Source organism: Natator depressus, chromosome 16, assembly GCF_965152275.1.
Source record: "Natator depressus isolate rNatDep1 chromosome 16, rNatDep2.hap1, whole genome shotgun sequence".
In the NCBI taxonomy this organism is placed as follows: Eukaryota; Metazoa; Chordata; order Testudines; family Cheloniidae; genus Natator; species Natator depressus.
In genome coordinates, this window is record NC_134249.1 from 18,441,810 (window position 1) to 18,463,105 (window position 21,296).

General features: G+C 47.1%; 1 long non-coding RNA gene and 1 other non-coding gene across 2 annotated transcripts; one reads left to right on the top strand and one right to left on the bottom strand.

Annotated features, from left to right (window-relative positions):
• Window positions 1-1,680: 1,680 nt before the first annotated feature.
• Window positions 1,681-1,808, bottom strand: LOC142000131 (U6atac minor spliceosomal RNA). Its single transcript, XR_012642178.1, has one exon. It is a non-coding gene; the product is annotated as a U6atac minor spliceosomal RNA (small nuclear RNA).
• A 9,038-nt stretch (window positions 1,809-10,846) lies between these two features.
• On the top strand, window positions 10,847-15,173 carry LOC141999891 (uncharacterized). Its single transcript, XR_012642108.1, has 4 exons — window positions 10,847-11,325; window positions 11,547-11,646; window positions 13,916-14,056; window positions 14,840-15,173. It is a non-coding gene; the product is annotated as an uncharacterized LOC141999891 (long non-coding RNA).
• Window positions 15,174-21,296: the final 6,123 nt, after the last annotated feature.

Below are 21,296 nucleotides of genomic sequence, written 5' to 3' on the forward strand. Positions count from 1 at the left end.
TCCAAATGTTGAGTCAATGTCTTAACTCACTACAGTAAATACCTATTAGTTTCAAGACAACTGATTCAGCCAGGGTGTACGGCTTGCTGGCCGATTGTTTGCATGTGAGGGGATTCACATGCAACAAGCAGTTTCTCCAGCAAGGGCTTCTGTTTATTCAGTGGGATTCTGCCCAGTGCTGCCAGCCCTGAGTGGCTAAACTAAGTAGTAAAAGGGATAACGTCCTCCTCCCTGGATAGTAGTCTGAGACAGAATTGAGCTGTCCACTTTTACAGGTTCTAGCTAGGGCAAGGAAGTCCTACATTGTTTAGAGCCCATTTGTATTAGTGTAGCCCTAATCATGGACCAAGAGCCTTTTGTGCTGGGCACTGTACAAACAGAACAAAAACAATGGTCTAAGTATAAGACAAGCTAGTTACAGAAAGATGGGGGTATACAAGGAAACAATGAGACAATACATATAGGGCTTGGGGCTGAACAAGCAGTATCCAGGATCTCAACCAAGTTGGGATGTGAGACAAGCCTCTGCTGAAAATTTTCTCCCTCCACACCCATTGTGTAGCATGCAGTTGACCTGGCTACTGCCCTCCTCAGTACACAGAGCATTTCAGAAGTGCTGTGTGTCTATTTTCAACATCTGGCCTCGTTGGACTAGAAATGGCTGTAGTGACATGTCAGATCCAAATCAGCATTATGACATGATGGTGCATCACACTGTAATAAATGCTGCGTTGTGCTGATCCTGAAAACTGGCTTGAAAATTCGTGGATGCCCCACAGGTCTTGTGGGGCACAGAGTTGTGATCTTGGAAAGACAAGGCTGTATGTGTGTCATCACCACCATGATTGCTGAGACCAAAACAAAAATGATTTGTTCCTTAGTTTTTCATCAGAAACTCCTGGGTTTTGGCATCCTAGCCAGCCTGATTTAGAATGAGCTAGACTCCTCCATGAGTGATCTAATCTCTGTTAAATTATTGTGTAGTCTACTGGAGTTTTCCAATGGGGTTTAGGTCTTTTAAAAATATTTAAGCTTTTCAGCCACTTTTGTTCATGTTTGCATAGCGCCTGATGGGCACTACCATACTATAAATAACAAGAGAAAATAGTCTAATACATAGCAAATGCTGATTCCAAATTATGAGCAATGTGAAATACCCTCCATCGTGTACCAGGACTTCTCCATCGATCTATAAAATGATTTTTGCAATGATTTTTTCCCCCTTTTTTTTTTAACCCATCACACACATCCAGCCACTGTACCATAGTCTGACTATATAGTTAAGGTGTTTGGGCACCACCTGGATGAAGGGGTGGGTGGGTTATATTGCACTGTAAAAAGGGAGTAATTTCTTTGATGCAAAATCTCAGTTTTCCCTGTTAAAATGGGATTTTTAACTAGCTATTATTAACATTTATTTCTGTTTTCAAACCCTGGACATGATAATGCATAAAACCCACGCTTGACAGAACTGAAAATCAGCCGGGGAAAATGGCCTTGCTGTGCTAATATGCTCTGCTGTTCTACTTGGGGTATTTTTATGATACTTTGGTTTTAGCATAATCCCATATTGCCACTTAAAAAAAAGCATCATTTATGAAATGCAGCAATAAAGTCAAGCAGCCTTGCCCACTGCAACGGTTATTGTGCTCGACGGGCCTATGACAGAGCAAAAAAAAAAAAAAAACTTGGTTAGATGCCACGAAGTAAGTGGCAATGCCTTAACCATATGCGTGTTGTAAAGGTCACTAGGACCTCTTCCATCCTTATCAAGGGGAGTGCTAACCTTCTCTCCTTTCATACAACACGAGTAGTGGGTGCAGGCAGTAGGCTTTTAAATCACTGGAACATTACAAGTTTCTCAGTTAGGGTGATTACAGAAATGCAATATAAAAGATATTAAATAACACGAAGCGTCAAATAATAACATTTCAACTGATTCACAAAAGTAATACGTATTGAATTAACCTGCGCTTGTCCCTTGGTACTCTGATTCAGAAGCCAAATAATTCAATAAAGAGCATAACGTTAGGCTGTTGCCCGGCTGTCATGCTCTAATATATTCATCCCTTTTAGCCAATCAGAATGAAGGAGTCAGCAGATTCGGATACAAGGGGGTGCTGAATTTTAGCTCCTAAAAATACGATAGGATCCTGCTTTCGGCTGTGAAGATCCTAACTGTTGGACTGGCCTGAAAAAGCCCCTCATACACTAACAACCCATAACAGACTAGCCGAATCAGCGGTCTCCAAACAGCAGATACATTTACTGGCCATTTTGAAGGTGGCAGCTGCCGCTCACAGCGCCTATCCGCCTCACCCACGATGGCGGCCGCAGCGGGGCGGGGAAGAGCCTGTATTTGAGGTTCGAATCCCAACTGGGACAGAAACGTCATCGTTCTCCAAACCCCCCCGCTTTTTTTTTTTTTATAAAAGCCCCACACCAGCACAGGAGCTCGTTGGAAGCTTTGCTCTTTCACCAACAGAAGCTGGTCCAATACAAGAGATTACCGCCCCCACTTTGTCTCTCTAAAACTTTTTAGCACGTTTACACTTTTTTCTATTTAATTATTATTTTTTTCAATGATAGGGGTTTTTTTTGTTTTGGTTTTTTAAAAGAAAACTGATTTTTAAAAACCCCTAATTTTTACTGTAGTTTTTTTTTTTTCATTTCAGGGCTTTAGGCAAGGCTGGCAATTTAGCATTCTTGGGACCCCCAAAGGAGCAGCCAGTGGGGGCACAATGGGGCTTCAAGGACCCCCAAGGGGCAGAGCGTGGGGGTATAGAGGACTGCACAGGTTCCCTGATCCCCGCCGCTAACACGGATGTTGGTGGAGCTGTTCATACTTTGCTCCAGCATGAGGGTGATCCAATCAGGCCCATGGGGTGTCTTAACCCCTCTTCTGTGTGTCACACCTCTCTGGTCCTGAGACATTGAACTGGGGAGTCGGGGAGAGATTGGGCTGGTCTGTATATTGCCATATGAGCACAGTGCGCAAAGAATGCAGGAGGCCCTCAAGAAGTTCCTTGCATTGCATGAAAGGGAAGTCATCTGCAGTGCTGGAGTGGCTGGCCAAACAGGTTTTGACCAGCAATTTCATGATAATTGCATGAAAAATTATCAGCATTCTTCAACTTGCTGTATTTGAACAGCACTGAGCCAGATTCTAGGGCTGATATAATGAACTGAACCACCATCCCTGATCCAGCGACCCCCATCCCTGTTTCCAGCTCATCGGCCCAGCTGAGATACAGCTCTGTCTTTACCAGAGTTTTCTTTAAGGCACCTCTGGGCACGTAAGGCCTTCTGTAAAGAAACAAGTGCTGTGAGGTGCATGCACAGGATGGTGTCACAGACAGGGTGGCTGTTGTTGTTACTAATTATTTTTCAGCTCTCTGGGTGCTCCACAGAAGGCTTAGAAAGATACAGCTCTTGCCTCAGGGCGTCTACAATCTCCATTTCAGCTGTGACTCAGGCAAGAGAGACCATAGGAAGGGTATGGGATGAGGATAAAAGGCACATGAATGAGTGTGTTCCTTCTTTGCATATGGAGCCACAAATTGATGTAAAAGTTGGGATTTTTTCTGTTTGAGTGGCATTTTGTAGGTCTAAAAAGCTTGAGGCCCATGAATGAACTGCTGAGAAGTGGATGAGGTTTGGGGATTAGCATCTTGAATTCTGAATCCCATGTGAATGCTTCCTAATCCCCGTGAAATCCCCCAGAGTTTAGTTCTGTCTCCATTTCAGTCGGCAGATTCTGAATGGAACAAAACCAGAACGGTTTCCTTAGTCCCAAAACCATGGAGTGCAGAATTCTGGGGGGGAGTCTGTGTCCTCTAAAGGTCAGCACAAAGGACTGGGGTCAGTGCTTCTGGGTGAAAATCCTCAACTGGTGTAAATTGGTATCGTTCCATTGGCAATTTACACCATCTGTGGCTCTGCCTCCTGGTATCTATCCCTGGTTCTGCCAGGGACACTTTTGTGTGTGACCTGAGGCAAGTCATAACCTCTTTGTGGCTCATTTCATCTGTGGGTAAAATGAATACAATAATGCAGACCTCCTGGAGGTTAATTAATTAACATCTTTGAGATGCACTGGTGGAAGTGCAATGTTTCATTAGTTTATTTCTTCTTTTATGTTTTGAACACATCCAAATAGACTCTTTAGAAAGTTCAATGAAAAATGACTGTCTAAGAGCAGCTGCAAATTCAGTGTTTACAATCAACAAATATTTCAGGTGCAAACAAGCAACATGCTGGTTTTTGTGCCTGCAGCATTCACAATAAACTAGCGTTCCAGCTGCCCCAGACTGAGACCCATTCGTGGGGGGATTTGACTGAGAAGGGAAAATTAGTGCCATGTGATAAATTATGACTCTGGTTGGGGATGAGCTCTAAGAAGGATTTACCCGCAAAACCGTCTAATCTGTGCTCAGTTTATCCATCTTTCTGGGTATCCCAAAGGTTTAAGTGAGAACATGAATGTACCACGAACTTGTTAATCAAATTTTTCTCAGTCAGGGGAGGAATGCAGTTTGCTGATTCCAATTGTCCAGCGCTGATAAAGCTCTGTAAATTACATCAGGGCTAATGACGCGATGAGGGACGTTTATGCTAATCCCAAAGACGGCAACAGCACCAAAAACATGCTCTAAACAAATGGGATCCAAAGGAAATGAAATCAAGAAGCCAAGGCAAATCAGAAATTGAAGCACTTCAAATTGTGACCTCATGAGCGGAGCAGCATCATGCCTTGGCCATTGCTTTTGTAAGAAACAGGGACACGAGTCAAATTTCCTGGCCAAATTTCAACTTTGTTAGATGCTCAGTGACAACTTAAATATCAGGACTGTTGACGCTTCCATTCCTCCTCTGAGAAGGGAGTGGAAGGGTCAGACAGATATGCACAATTTACCGTCAGTGACGTTTCATTTTGGTGACCTAAGCAGGGGGCATTTGGAGATGCCACTGCTTATCTTAACCCTAATTGAGAAGCAGCTATGTCCAAAGAGTCCAGCAGCGGCCCTGGGTACAGGCAAGCCCCACCAAGAGGGAGCCAGGTTCCAGGAGTCCAGTTGAACCAAGTGTCCCCATGACCATATTATGAATGTCTGTACCATCTACTGCAGTGGTTCCCAAACTTTTTGCCTGCATGACCCCATTCTGAGTCTTATTGATTCCTGTGACCCCATAACTACATCACTAGACTCACTGCTGGAGACTGAACCGCATACGGCACCTGCCTGGGCCCCGAACAGAACTACGTGTTCCACAAAATGGCATCTTCCAGGCCGTGTGACCTTGCAAGTGTGGTGCACGCGAGGTCACGCTGCGCAGAGGATGCCATTTTGTAGAGTGGGTCCGGATGTGTTAGGATTTGGTTTGTATATTCACCTGCTGAGGGTGCAGCCCCACTTGGGGGCGTGATGCATAGCTTGGGAACCACTGATCTTCTGTGAGTGATATCTCTTTCTGGTGATTCACATGGGTGGAGATTTTGTTATGGTGGGGAGCTTATGAGCTTTAAAAGACTGCAAGTGGTCAAGACTTTGGTGTTATAGCTGATGAAAGGTTGGGACCTCCAGCAGCACAATGTGTCAAGGTGTGAATTCAGTCCCGACTGAAAGAGAAGAGTCCTGCCTATTGAAATCAGTGGCCTGGTTTTCCATGGCACCTTGGGATTTCCAGGTTGGGAGCCTCTCGTCCAAAATACCTGGCCTACCTGATGAAACTTGGACAAGTTCATGGAAGCGGGTGGTTTGGTTGAAGGTTGGTGCACATTTACACTAGTTGAATATCTGGCCCTCAATCAGTGTAGCTCCATCAACTCAACAAGGTTATGATGATTTGTAACCGCTGCCATCAGATCTTCTTTCATGCAGTTGGTCTCTCAACTCAGAAACCAAGGCAGTTCTTTGAAGATTAAAAGTTAGTTTCCTCTGCTTGTTGAATCCTAGGATTTATGTCTGAATGTCATTAATCCCAAGTATTCACTTGATCTCTTCCCCAAGGCTTTTGGTCTTCACCACAGTAGACATTTGTTACACTCACATTGTTTTGAGGCAAGACGTTGGGGGTGGTTGTGTGATTTCAATAAATGGTCTGTATTATTTAGGCAGCTCTCCTATGCGCTGCTTCTTTGGTTCAACATTAATTGGCTATACTGAGTGCTTGCACCTGACTTAGACAAGTATGTGTTGCCTCCAAGTGAAATATTAATGACCAAACTTGCTACTGAATAGGTCTACCAGGAGATAAGGCTCAATTTCCAGTTGCTAGTCAAGCCATACATCCTAATTAGTGGGGAGATTTCCCAAGGACAAATCCAGACCATAATCATTCAGTTCTGTTAGAGAAGCAGACGGTAAGTTGTGAGCCAGCACTCCTCCTGCCAGGGAAGAGTCTTTTTCCATTGATTTCAATGGAAGTGAGGAGCCTAAATACTTTTGTGGATCAGGACCATACAAACGGAACATGTACTGGCTCCCTTGTGAATCACCACTGGGCTTTGAACCTGGGATTTTCAGCTTTATAGCATTGGCAGCTACCACTTGAGCTAAATGAGTAAATTCCATTATTAGGTAGCAATAGTAGGCTATTATCCTGGATGAACCAGCTGCTAAAGGGGGATGTGTAATACATTGACCCAGTGGGTGACATGTGATCAGAACTGGGAGATCTGGGTGCTGTTCCCAATTTTGCCACTGCTGGCTATGCAGTCTTGGGCAAGTCACTTAACTGCTCTGTGCCTCAGTTTCCCCTTCTGGAAAATGTGGATAGTCATACTCATCCTTGAAAAGCATTTTGATACCATGGAGTAAAAAGGGCTACAGCAGTGCTACGGTGTGCAGAGAAAACATCTCCGATCCAGCCCATTTCTCCTACCCCGTTGGAAGTGTTATTCATGTGGAGTGGCAGCCTCGGCACAGTGTGCAATGAAAGTAACAATGATCAAGGCTTCTAGTTCTCTGCTTATGTTTCCCCCCTCCCCAATCCCTTTACACATGGAGAGATTTCCTCAGGCAGCCAGCACCTCACTCTCCGATTTGTTCCTTGTGACCCCAGCTGTATGAGTCAGACACTGGGTGAGAGGGTGTGACCCAGAGAAACTGCTTTCCCCGGCGCAGCTAACGAGAGGTTGATGTCCATGCTAACTAAGCAGCTTATTTTGCCATTTTAATTTTTTAATCCCATACATTCGGTTGTTCTCTCTTCTCAGTAAGCATTAGCTCTTCAAGTCCAATTAGCTACATTTAGAGCTTGGGCTTTGGAGGTGGGGGAGCTGGCAAGACTCGGGACACCAACGATTTGATGGCCAAGAGCTTTGAGGGTATGGAAGGCTGAGAGAAGCAGTGATAAGGCTCTGATCTGGCCGTTGCGTCCCTGCTGCAGGGGCATTGCCACCAGCAATTGCAAATTCTGAATCCAGTCTGGCCAGCAAATCATTGAAGAGAGCGTACCTCTTGTCCTTGCTCTCAGTGCTCTAGGAGGCTGGGTGTGGGGTGCGTGTGTGTGCGGGGGAGGAGGGTTGGACACATTGCAAGACATCAGGACAAAATCTGGGACTGGAATAAAACACAGGGTAAAAGGCTGGAACAGAGGGGTTTGAGGATGGGCTTGCCTCTGTCATGCTTGCTGCTGGTTTTTGTTCTTAGTATTGTAACGCGTGGTGCAGTAGCTTCTAGAGATGCCAGCTGAAATCAGCGTCCCATTGCAGCAGGCCCGGGTATGTGCACATAGTGAAAGTCAGACTGTATACTCCTTCGGAGCAAGGACTAACAGACACAGGTGGGAGGAAGCTAGGGTGACCAGCACTGTTCCCTCTAAGCTGTGCGCACGTGCGTGCGCACACAGATCCTAAACCCCGCGCACACAGCGAAACACCGCGCGCACAGAAATTTGCACAGAAGCACAACAATTTGCACAGAAGAAATTTTTGCACACATGGCCTGTCAAAAATTTTCACAGAAGAAATTTTTTGCGCACATGGCCTGTCAAAAATTAGAGGGAACATTGGTGACCAGATGTCCCGATTTTATAGGGACAGTCCCGATTTTTGGGTCTTTTTCTTATATAGGCTTCTATAACCCCCCACCCCTTGTCCCGATTTTTCACACTTGCTGTCTGGTCACCCTAGAGGAAGCAAATATCCCCATTTTACAAACGTGCAGCTGGGGCAGAGGGAGATGAAGTGCCCTACTCAAGGTGACAAGGAGAGTCAAAAACCCAGATCTCAGCCCAGTGATTCAGCTTTTCTTCCACTCTTCCACTTCTTCCACTCAGATAACGAGGGCACTGCGTGAATATTATTTGAAATTCACCCCCAGAGCAGAGGAGCCAGGGCGAGCAGGATGTATATGCCACATAGGCCTTCTGCTCATGGGGTGACTTTCACCCAAGATACAAAACTAGACTAGTTTCAGAGTAACAGCCGTGTTAGTCTGTATTCGCAGTCTACAACCTATCCTGAAGGATGACCCAACACTCTCACAAATCTTGGGAGACAGGCCAGTCCTTGCCTACAGACAGCCCCCCAACCTGAAGCAAATACTCACCAACAAGCACATACCACACAACAGAACCACTAAGCCAGGAACCTATCCTTGCAACAAAGCCCGTTGCCAACTGTGCCCACATATCTATTCAGGGGACACCATCACAGGGCCTAATAACATCAGCCACACTATCAGAGGCTCGTTCACCTGCACATCCACCAATGTGATATATGCCATCATGTGCCAGCAATGCCCCTCTGCCATGTACATTGGTCAAACTGGACAGTCTCTACGTAAAAGAATAAATGGACACAAATCAGATGTCAAGAATTATAACGTTCATAAACCAGTCGGAGAACACTTCAATCTCTCTGGTCACGCAATCACAGACATGAAGGTCGCTATCTTACAACAAAAAAACTTCAAATCCAGACTCCAGCGAAAAACTGCTGAATTGGAATTCATTTGCAAATTGGATACTATTAATTTAGGCTTAAATAGAGACTGGGAGTGGCTAAGTCATTATGCAAGGTAGTCTATTTCCCCTTGTTTTTTCCTACCCCCCCCACTCCCCCCGACGTTCTGGTTAAACTTGGATTTATGCTGGAAATGGCCCACCTTGATTGTCATGCACATTGTGGGGAGAGTGGTCAGTTTGGATGAGCTATTGCCAGCAGGAGAGTGAGTTTGTGTGTGTGTGTGTGTTTGGGGGGGGGGGGGTGAGAAAACCTGGATTTGTGCTGGAAATGGCCCACCTTGATTATCATGCACATTGTAGGGAGAGTGGTCACTTTGGATAAGCTATTACCAGCAGCAGAGTGAGTTTGTGTGTGTGTGTTTTTTTGGAAAAAAGGGGTGGGGGGGTGAGAGAACCTGGATTTGTGCAGGAAATGGCCCACCTTGATTATCATACACATTGTGAAGAGAGTGGTCACTTTGGATGGGCTATTACCAGCAGGAGAGTGAGTTTGTGTGTGTGTGGGGGGGCGGGGCGGAGGGTGAGAAAACCTGGATTTGTGCTGGAAATGGCCCAACTTGATGATCACTTTAGATAAGCTATTACCAGCAGGAGAGTGGGGTGGGAGGAGGTATTGTTTCATGGTCTCTGTGTATATAATGTCTTCTGCAGTTTCCACAGTATGCATCCGATGAAGTGCGCTGTAGCTCACGAAAGCTCATGCTCAAATAAATTGGTTAATCTCTAAGGTGCCACAAGTACTCCTTTTCTTTTTGCGAAAACTAGACTAGGAAGTGTTATCCTGAGCCATGCATTTCTCTCCCACTGAAGAAAATGATGCCGCTTAAAAATCCCACCTCCTCTTGTGACCTCTCTGCAGATGACAGAGTAATTAGTGATTCCACCGTGATGGCGGACGTATTCCTAGGACATCTCAATATGGCGAAAGGAAAGCACAGACTTCTTCCATAAGACATTAAATTCTGTGACTAATACATCGAACAAGGGCTCCAATCCTGCAAGGAGCTCTATGCAGGCAGGGTGCCCTGTGCCCAAGCAGAACCACTTTGAAGTCCAGGGGGCAAAGGAGCTGGCTGAGATGGAGGTTGTTCCAGGATTGAGGCCTGTTTTTCCAGCACTCCAAACCTGGGGGACAGGGGATGTTGGGTCCAGGGGCTGGTTCATCCTGTTATAAAGAAAGGGAGCAGTTGCAAAATTCAGATCTAGATTTTGGCTGAGATTTTCAAAGCAGCCTAATGTATTTAGATGCCCAAATCCCATTAAAACTAATGGGAATTGAGCATCCAAAGCTCTCTGAATTGCACATCCAAATACCTTGGTGTGTGGCCAATAGGCACTTATACTGAGAGTCTAAGTGGCCAGGTGGCTACAGCATTGCAGTAGAACCTAGATTCTGTTCCTGGCTTTACCTCTGGCCTGTTGGGGGTGCCCAGGGCCAAGTCACTTTCCCCTCTTTCTGCCTCAGTTTCCCCATCTGTAAAAGGGGGATAATGGTACTGAGCCCTTTTGTAAAGTGCTTTGAGATTTATGGATGAAAAGTGCTTTATAAGAGCTAGGTATTATTATCTTACAACACACCTGTGAGGCAGGGCAGGGTTATTATCCACATTGTACACATGGGAAACGGAGGAAGAGAGAGACTCCATGACTTCATCAAGGTCACATGGGAAATCTGTAACAGAGCAGGGTACTGAACCCTGGTCTCCTAAACCAGTGTCTTAATCACTGGACCATCTTCCCTCCCTAATGTTGGCGCAAGGCACTGTTCAGATCTAGGATTTTACTTCAGGCCTCTCTCTAGTTTAAAAAAGAAACTGTTTTGTTTTAAATAAATGATAAAAAATTTGTAAACCCATTTCTGTCTGCATCCAATTTTGCTCTTACACCATCACCCCACCTGGGGGTATTTTTTGTTCGAAAATCTTAATTTGGGATTTAAAATCAGTCCATTTCTCTTTAATAAAATTATTCTTGGCCTCTTTAAATAGCACAGTATGTCATACAAAGTCAGTTCAACCAGATGAAAAAGCTCAAAGAGGAAAAAGAAAAAAAAGGGGAAAAAACCCCCAACCCTTCTGTCTAATCCAACTGAATTAGAGGATTTCCAAGTGGATTTAGAACTAAATCTTGATTAGGGAGAATTTCTCTCCAAGAGCTGCTGCGTGATAGTATTAATGGGTAACGATCATGGATAGAGGAAATAGGACAGAAATAACCGAGGGTTACACACACACACGCACACGTCTGTTCGTGAAGCGAAAGAATCAGGGGACTCTCTCAGGAGGAAAACAAAAAACCCCAACACCGCAGTGACTGAGAGACTTAGGGGACGACTGGAAGAAGACCTTATACGTACGAACTGCCTTTTTCTGTCTGTTTCATTATGTGATTCTAAAGAAGGTTTCCATGGTTCTAAATTAATAACAAGATGATTCTCAAGTAGCCCAGAATGATGCACATGCCTGGAGATTGTAGCGGGCATGCCAAGGGGCAGGAATGGCTGCACGGGTTAGATGGTCTGTTCTGTCTACACTTCGCACACACGCATTTGATTTGTTTTGTTTTTAACATAGAGTGAATCCCTGGAACTGATCCCCATGCTGTTAAGACACAGGCTTGGTGCTGCATATGGGATCCTCTCTCTGATGACTGTGGCTTTTGTTCTTCCAGTGGGTAAGTGCTTCCAATCTACAAGGTTATAAATGTGCCAGCTGGTTGTTTGAAGTTGCTTTTTCAACCTCCTAGCTGCTAAAATGTGATTTATGTTTGGAGGGCATTTAAGGGCATTTCCACCCAGGGTCTACTTAGTCACTGCTGAGTCATGGTGTCAGAACTGAATGAATAGAATCATACATTGTATAAAAAGAGGGGTGCAGATAAAGAGGAGCATGGGTCTAGCATAAGTCAGGAGTCCTGGGTTCTGTTCCTGACCCTCTTTACTGGGTGGCCTTGGGAAAACCCTCTGAGGCTTCATTTCCCTATCTATGCGGTGAAATGCTTCGAGAGCCAAAGCTGAGAGGACTTACGGAAGGGCTAAGTAGTATTATTTGGAGGTGCGTGGGTGGGATGTGGAAGCGTTGTCAGGTCTCCAGCACTGGAGGGCTGCACAGAGAGCAGTGGAACAGTGGGAAATCCAATGCTGCGAGAGTCAAGGCGTTACCAACTTCTATTGCTCTGCTCATTGAGTCCAATACAGGCATCAGGTGCTGTGTCTGCCTTAAAATTCCCATGATGACTGCATGGAAATCCTTATTGCTCCTTTCTGTCCATGACCACAGTGTTTTAGGGACTTGAGATGGCTTGATTTTCCATCCAGGCTTAGACTATGGGTAGTTCTCAGACAACACAACTAAATCCAGCTGGGAAAACAGGTGCTATCCTTGTACCATAAGGGGACTTGAAACACTGGGTGGGACTCACTGTCCCAGAGGTCACAGACAATTGCTTTTCCATCCTGCCCCATCTGATATTTCATTGTCAGTTTGCAGCTCTGCTAGACACCAGGGTTTAACAAAGGGAAGACATTAATAGAAAAAAATAAGCATCCAAATGACAATGATAAATGTGCAAATGAAGGCGAAATTATTTTTCTAGGCTCTTCAGAGATCATAGTCTAGATTTCTGTTTGCTTAATGATATCTTCTTGGAGTATGTATTTGTAGGATCTGTTTCACAGGCAGAGGTATTTGACTAGAGAGAGAGAGAGAGAGAGAGAGACTTGAACGGCACCTTTCAGTATGTGGGAGGGTGTATATTGTCTCTGCTACTTGGAAACAGCACCTGATTAATCTCGTATTTCTCACCAGGCTGATATCACTACTCTATGGGTGGGTGCCATCCTCCTGCTAGGATGAATATGTTGTTAGAATGCAAGTCTGCTCTGATAAGTTACCGTGGCACCTTGTCTACCCCCTGTGTGCATTTGGCATCAGAGATGCTGACTTTAATGGCTAAAATAAGTTTGTGCCACTTTTTAGTCCTGTTAGTACAGCTGACGGACAAGAGCTGGACCGCATTCCCTCTTGTGCGTCATCAACAGAATGGATCTCTGAGCTCCAGCTCCGGGACTGATGAGTTACCTAGCAATGGGGCTACACAGGTGTAATTTGGGCTCCACCAGTGTCACTGAGGGCAGAAGTAGGCCTATGGAACCCTTATTACTGGTGATGATGTGTGAAAAGGAAAGAAACCAGTCTGGCTTTCAGATCACAGGTTGTGTTTGCAGGGCTGTGACGTAGGGGAAAAAACATTTGCTGAGCACGTTTGATCTGGAATCAGTGAAACACAATTCGAACACAACTCAAAACATGGGAATAAATGCAGAACCCCATGGTGCCATTTTTGCACCCCCTTTTTAGAGCAGAACCTCTTTTTAAAGTGAGATGGATGCACAATATCCTAGACTTGGGCTGAATGCTTTGTGTTTAATTTTCCAGTTACCTGAGGCATTTGTTGGCCTATATAATAATGATCACATTCATAACCGAACACATTCTGTGCAATATACAGAGATATCCCCTAAAGTCACCAACATCCATATCCTCAAAGGTACTTAAGCTCTTAAGTCCCATGAGAATTAGGCACCTAAATAACTTAGAGGATCTGAGCCTAAATGTTGACTCTGAGAGGTCTGTGGCATTAACATTTCTTTTACTGCTTACAAAACTGCTTCTAATTATGCTCATTCAGGCTTGGGCCCCGCTCCCTCTCATCTTTCTGGTTTTACAGTGACCTCTAGTGGGCAAAAGGAGGTTTTGTTATAATGGTATGAGGATATTCCTTGGGCCCATTTGGTTGCACAAATGTTGACATTGTGATTCATAGCTTAATGCAGCTCGGCAAGGTAAAGGGCAACACAAACATTTTATTGAAGGATCTCTAAAAAGAACTGAAGTATTTGCCCTTGGAAGAATCTGGTCATGTTTCCAATGGTTTTGTTTAGCTTCTGGTCTACAGTGCTACGGCTGCAATATTATCGTTGGCACAAAGTACGTTGACATGGGCTGCTCCAACCCAGAAGTGATTACCTGCTCCCAGTCTCACCAGGGCTTCAAACACCGGTTCTGCATTAAAACGGAAAGCGGTAAGTCTGCCTCCATTTCGCACAAGTTAAACGCTTGCCCAGGGGGGTTCACTAACCGGCAATGCTGTTGTGCAACAACGGATCCGTTTATTTTTGCTGGTACCAGGCTATGATGTTGTTGTTGTTTTGTTACAGCCCTACAGGGGGCAGCATGTGACCTGTAATTCAGCCTGGAAGCCAGAGTATAGCAACCAAAGGGTGTTGAGATGGGTCCTGATCCAACACCCATTTGAAGACAGTGGAGATGCTTCCATTGACTGCACTGGGCCTTGGATCAGGCCCTTGAAGTTAGTATGAGCAGCAGAAGTCATCAAGCCATTCCCCGTTGGGTAATGAAGTCCCCAGACCATTACAAAGAGCCTGGTCCTGACTTGCAGAGACCATCTTTAATTGGGCCTGATATTGAATAGATCTGCTTACATTTCCAAAGTGCAGCTCAGGACCCTGTTTGTGTGGCTTTGGACAGAGTGACATAGGACACATTTGCTTACCCTGGAAATAGCGTGTGTCCACACTCAGAAGCCGACGAGTCCCACAGGAGTTAGGCAACTCTCAAGAATGTTGTAAAACTAGCTGATTTTGTTCTTGTTCAGCATGGTGTCCGCCGGGTGAATTCACTAGAGTGAGTGTGGGGTACAAGCAGAGTAAGTAAGACCAGGATCAGGACCACCCTCTCTGAGACTCACCCACCACTGATTATATTGCACTGTTTTACTGTGTTTGGACCAGCCGTGTCCCTCTGCCCTGATGGGATGTTCTCTCTGCTCTGTGCTTGCTCTGCAGTGGTACTGGGAATCCTGCTGACCAGTGGCTGCGCCACGTCCCGTCACTGCCAACAGCAGGAGCTGCCGGGTGTGCGGATCCATTGCTGTGACACGGATCTGTGCAATGGCTCCCCAAGATCTGCCCTCCCACATTATACCCTGTCCAGCTGCTGCCTCCTGGTGTCCTCAGTCATTGTGGCCTTCTTCCTCCTCTGAGATCCCAGGGCCAGCCATCTACTGAGCATGGGCCAGTGGGGAGAAGGCATCTGCAGACTGGCACAAACATTTCACGGTTCTAACATGTTAGATCTGAAAGAAAACCCATGTTCTTTTTCTCTTCTCTCTCAATAAAGGCACCAAGCAAACTGACCCAGCAAGGCCCCAGGCTTAGTCACACACCTGAATGTGGGATACACCACTCTAGCACAGGGGTTTTGTTGCTTCTCCATTGTTGCAGGAAGTTGGGAGTGAAACCCTGTGGCTGGGGTTGTGTGTAATCCACTGGCCAGTGTATTATGTGTCTGCCGCTGGGCCTGACCCACAGAGGATGAGAGTCTGTGACAGCCGCTGGCTGTAGAGCAGTGGCCTTTAGCTCCGGCGGTCCCCAGTTCAATTCCTGCTCTGAGCCAAGATGATGGCCACTGGCTGGGCAAAGGAGAGGTGCCGCAGCATGTTTGCTTTTCCTTTACAGAAGTCCCCCTAGGAGGGGGTGGGCTCCGGAACTGAAGAGAGATGTGAGCCGCTCTTTATAGCATGCAGGACTTCAGCGGGTAGGTTAATGGTGAAGGGGCCTGGGGGCAGTGGGCCACAAGGAAAATTCCTAGGGACATAAGATCCTATGTGGACCATGTCACTGGGGTGCTGGTGGGAGCATGGAGCCACCATGCCATTGGCTCTGGCTGCCCCAGGGCTTGGGAGCTGCTGGTTTTGGGGGGATATCCTTGTTCTTCCCAAGGGGAGGCCATCCCCCGGAGAGGAGAATTCCTAGCATATTTGCATGGGCTTACTCGGTGGAGGGGTAGGGGGAAGGCTTCACTGCAGAATTAGCTTGGGTACCTCCACTTGACCTACTGCTCTGGAGTTAGCCTCGCTCGAGTGAAAGCAGCCACTCTGCAAAGTGATCCTTTAGCGGCTGTATCCACAGGAGCGCTGCACTCCCTCCTTTGCACCACTGGGACTTCCTGGAGCACCTCTGATGGTCCCTAGTACTGCCTAAGCTGAGCTGCACTATACATTCTTTCCCAATGAATTGTGGGGGGGGGGGGGGGGCTGGGCTGGCCTTTCTGGGCACATGGGGTGGGGGGGAATCATGGGAAGGCCTTGGAGGACTAGGGGCATTTGGGTGGCAGTGAAGTAGCCATATAGGGGAGGGTGGATTCCTTAGACACTGATGTAATGCAGGGTGTTCTGAATTAATGCTTTAACCTCCTATGAGAACACAGTTTGGGATCTTTCTGGATGGAAAGCCCTCTCTAAATGCAAAATAGGATATCAGATCAGAGCATTGATCCATCCCGACCAGGATCCTGCCTCAGCCAGCACCCTGTGCTGATCTGGACACACGTACGTGGGAAATATTTTGAACTGGGACATTTCCCAGGAAAACAAATGAAGCTCAATGATACATAACGGCAATTACTCCTGCTTCTTTGGGATGGTAAGCCCGTTTAGTTGGGTGTGTCACAGTATGTGATTAAGTGAGAGCTAGGGATGCCTGGGCTTTGTAATACTCAGAAGCTGGGGATGCTCTGTCCCTCATTGCAAAACCTCTAAAAACCCACAAAACTCCTTTAGTGGGCACTTGCAGGTTGTTTCAAGATGTAACATTACCTCCTTAGGTCAGGCTATGTCATCTGGGGCATGTAGCACTGGAGTGGGAGGCCTATTGCCAGCTCTGCCACTGACCTACTAGGTGACCATGTGCAATTTGCTTCACCTCGGTTTCTCCTCTCATCCTGCTGCCGTTTAGCCTGTGAGCACTCTGGGTGAAGGACTCTCCCCCTGCGGAGTTGTGTGGTGCCCAGCACAATGGAATCCTGATCTTGGCTGGGGCCTCCAGGCAGGACTGATTTGAAGTAACAACTGAACTGTCCCCAAGGTCATAGCGTTGGGAAACAGGGAAATAGGCTGGCATTGTAGTTCCTCAGCTCATGTGCATTTAGAGAGAAAACACCACCTAATGGTTAAACCAACGGCCTGGCACTGGAGTTCTGTTCCCAGCTCTGCCAAAGCCCTTCAGTCTGAGCGTGGGCTGGTTAATTAATCTATGCGTGCGTCAGTTTCCCTATCTGTAAAAGCCATACTAATGCTTTACTAACTACCCGAGCATCATTTACAAATGTGTGTGAAGCCCTCTGAAATTTTATAGTGCCTTCCATGCAGGACACTCAGAATATTTGTCATGCCCCCAACCCCCCCAGCTCAGCTTAGGAGAAAATCCCACACTTTGAGAGCAGCCGAGCTGATTCTTCTGTGCTGAGAGGCAGTGTGGTCTCAGCTAGGAAAGGCTGGCAGTCAAAATACCTGGGTTCTATTCCCCAGCTCTGTCACAAAATCCAGTTGTGACCCTGGAGCTCCGTGCCTCAGTTTCCCCACCAGTAAAGCAAGGAGACAATATTTCCCCCTGCATGTGGTGTTGAGAATTAGTTAAGCTTTGAACAAATGAAGTGCTGCACACATGCTAAATAGCTGTATGAGCTCGAACGCCTTAGTTAGTCTGATACAAGCAGAGCAAAGGAATTTAAGAATCATTCCAGGTACGAAGCAGCATCGTCTCTTAACTGGGATGATAAGCCATCCACGGGGACACCCCGTTTGACAGCATTTTACTGCCCTGCTGCAGGGGAGGCCAGGAAAGGCCTATGTTGACATGGTGGGTACAGTTTAACCTTACAGCAAGACTAGATTTAGGAGCATCACCTGAGAGAGGAGGTTTTTGAAAGGTCATTTATCCAACAAGATATTCCCCTATTCACTCCAATCTAATCCACGGTCATTTCTCCACCTGTGAGTGTTTTGGGGCATCAGATTTAGTGGTAGCATGCCAGGTGCCTTGGGGCTTGAAGGCAAGCGTCGTAGAAAGCTTGACAGCTAGGGCTTATAGCGTCTGGCAGGTTCCCATTAAGCACAGGGAGAAAGAAAGGGTTATTTTCTGAAGCAGAAAGAAAGAGGTGCAAACCCCCCTGTTATAATGGTGTAGACCAGAGTTCCTCAACCTGTGGCTCGGGCCCCAGAACTGGGTCGCCAGAATGTTTCAAAGGGTTCAAAGCTCCCGTCCCTGGGCTCGCCTCCCAGCTCCAGGCACTGCAGCCTCTGGGGTCCCAGCGCCACTCTGGTTTGGCCCAGCCGTCATAATGACAGGAGTCCAGGTAGGCCAAATTTGAGTGAGTGTCACTGCAACCCCATGAGCCAGCTCACAACTCCACAGTCAGGGGGAGGGGCCAAACCGGGGCCATGCTGCAGCCCCAGACATTGCATAGCCCGGAAAGGAGACCCAAGCCCAGCCAGCCCCACAGCACAGGATACAAGGGGCATGGAGCCACAGTGAGCCCCTGAGGCCTCATACTTGGGCTGTTCCTTCTGGCCCATTGCTCTGTCAGAGGGTGTTTGAGCAGCCGTGTGTAGGTACCAACAGCCAGAGCTTGGGCCTGTTGTCGAGGGTTTCATTGAATTGTCCTCCTGCCATCTAGCCAAAGTAGCTGCCCTGTGCTTGAGGACTGCTCTTCCTGCTACTGCACATACCCTGCCAGCAAGGGCCTGCTTCTTCTCCAGCCTCGCACGCCCCCCAGCTCACAACTCTCCAGATCCCAGGGCTCCTTCCATGGCTGCTGAATGACGACCCTCGGAATCGCTCCCAAGAGGGGCAGTGAACCTGCGGCCTGATTCCTTATGTGACGGTGTTGCTAAGTCACCTCCTCCCCGGTACTAGCCCTTTGCTCTCCCTGCGCCAGCTCCGAGGGCGAGTGGCGGGTTCTGACACCTGGAGATGTTTCAGTCCTGTTGGATTGTGGGGCTTACTGACGCGGTGCCAACCTGGAACTTGGGTCAGGGCTCATCTATAGAGCCTGGGGTTTGGAGTTCCCAATGAAGCAAGGGGCTGAGTTCCAGGATCAGTGCCTGAGGCCCTGCAAAGAGAAACCCCTGTGTTCATCCAGCCCCAGTCATACTAAACAAGAGGCCCACCCAGGACCCTGTTTTCCAGGCTCCTGGCCAAGCTCATCCTGCCTGTCCCAGCTGCTCCTCAGTGCTCGGCCATGAATTCCTGAAGCTCCATGTGGAAGGTTGCCCTGCAGCTCTGTTTGTGGCATCCCAGGCTGTATAAATGAGTCAGCGGAAGCTGCACGGTGGATGAGGGGATAGTGCAGCCTGGGGTGGGGTGGCAAGCAGGCAGCTGTGGGTTGGAGTAGATGGGTCCCAGCGAGGGCTGGGTCACACAGGGAGGGCCCTGATAATTCCAGAGCGCTGGCAAGAGTGATGCGTTCCTATCTTGCTTTATTTCTACTCCCTCACTGTGCCCTGTAGTCCCACACACCTGAATGAGCTGCTTAGCCAGAGCCTGGCACTTAGATATCCTGCCCCTGGCTTGCCCCTTGTGCCTGTAAAGTGCTTGGAGGGCTACTGAGGCAAAGCACCATGTCTGAGCTCGATATTATTATTATTATTATTCTGGGCTGGCAGGCTCCATCTGAACCCTGCTACCCCTCTCACGTGCTTTCTACCAAAGGGCCATTTTAGCCCCAGGAACCAGCACACTAACCCAGCCATCTCTTTGGTCTGAGAGCTACTTCGTTGTCACCTGGAATTTCTGCCAAGGATGCAGTGGGTTGCAGAAGAGAATTTTAGCCACTGGCTTTTGACCAACACATCTCTTCTAGCTCAGCCAATTCTTTCCACCAGAGAGCGCCCTTGGATCTCCCAGAGTCTCCCCATTCACAATGTGATCTGAAAAAACTCACCCCCACCCCTACCAAAAAAAAAAAAAAGTTAATAAGAAACAGGGGTAGCTTAAAGAACCATGAAGCCTGTAACATCAGCTTCTCCAGCATCAGTGACTGGCTCACAGACCCACTGAGAGCTGTATTTTCAAACAGATCCATTAAAGGAGCCTCTCCTGTCATTCCTATAATCCCTTGGGAGGTTTCCTTGCTTTATGGGTGAACTCCCCAACCAATCCTCAGTCCATGGAGATGCAGATCAAACACTGTACCATGGCAAAAATGTCCCACTGAAGCAGAAGTAGGGCCCAGGAGATTTTCCCAGGACCAGCCCTGTGGAAGGCCACAGTCACACAAAGATGGCTGAATGGGGTCTGGCTAGGTGCTTCTATGGCCTCCATCTCCATTACTATCTCTTCCTCATCTGTAATGTTCGCCTTCCCTCATTAATATATCTATACTCACAGCACCTCTCAGAGGGAAGTAATGCCCCCATTTTACAGATTAGGAAATTGAGGCACAGAGACACAACGTGAGGTGTTCAAACGGGCTAACAAAACCGGAAAAATGTTGACCAGTCCCCAAAATGCTTGTGGCTTGGTGTTCAGGCAAAAACATTTTCACTTTTTAGATTTTAAGGTTTTTTTTTTTTTTTTGACAACCCCTCCCCCAACTTAAGAAAAATGTGAATGAAAACAAACATTTCAACTTTCCTTGAAAATTTCACAGGCACAAAAACCATTTCCCGAGCCGCAGTAATCATTATGATCACGATCGATCATTTATTTGTTTAGGTAATATACTTTTGCAGTGAAAATTTGGTGGCTTCACTCAGTTTTGCCGCAAAACCACATAAAGGGCTTGCATCTGGATTCTCTTTGAGGAGTTTCTGAGTGTTGCTCTGGCTCAGAAAAGCCCCACTTGATGCTGATGCCAAATCATAATGAGGCTCCAGACTTCCTGTGAAGCAAACGGAGTTTCCTCCGCTTCATGTCTAGGTGGTACCTGAGTAGCATCAGGTTTTTTCCATCGTGCTTTGCATGCTCCTCCAGGTGGCGCCACTGCTTACCCAATTTTGCCCCCCTTCCCCAGCTTGAGTCATCCATCTTGCAATGTGTAAGAGGCCTGTTGCAGTTAAGTAGGCTGAAGTGCGCCTGAACTCTTTAACCTCTGCCCTGAGATTGCTCCTTTTGCCCCAGGGTAGCGGATCAGCTCCATTGCACTCTCAAAACAGGGGCAGCTCCTTAGCTGACATTTCTTTCTCCCGCTGGATCCTATTAGCACCCGGAGGTTGAAAATGCTACTTTGGAGTGTCGGGAGGGATTTGATTTATACTGGAAAGCAGTGGCAATCTGTCTTTCTGTGCACACACACAACTGCGGGGACTGACTCAAGGAGGCAAGATGAAGAGATCTAAATCCAGATGACCTGGACAAACGGTGACTGAACGGGGCTGTGATAACTGTGGACAAAGCTTTGAACAACAAGGAGAGCCAATAAGTATTTAGGACAGTCGAGGGGATTTAACTGGGGAACAAGGGG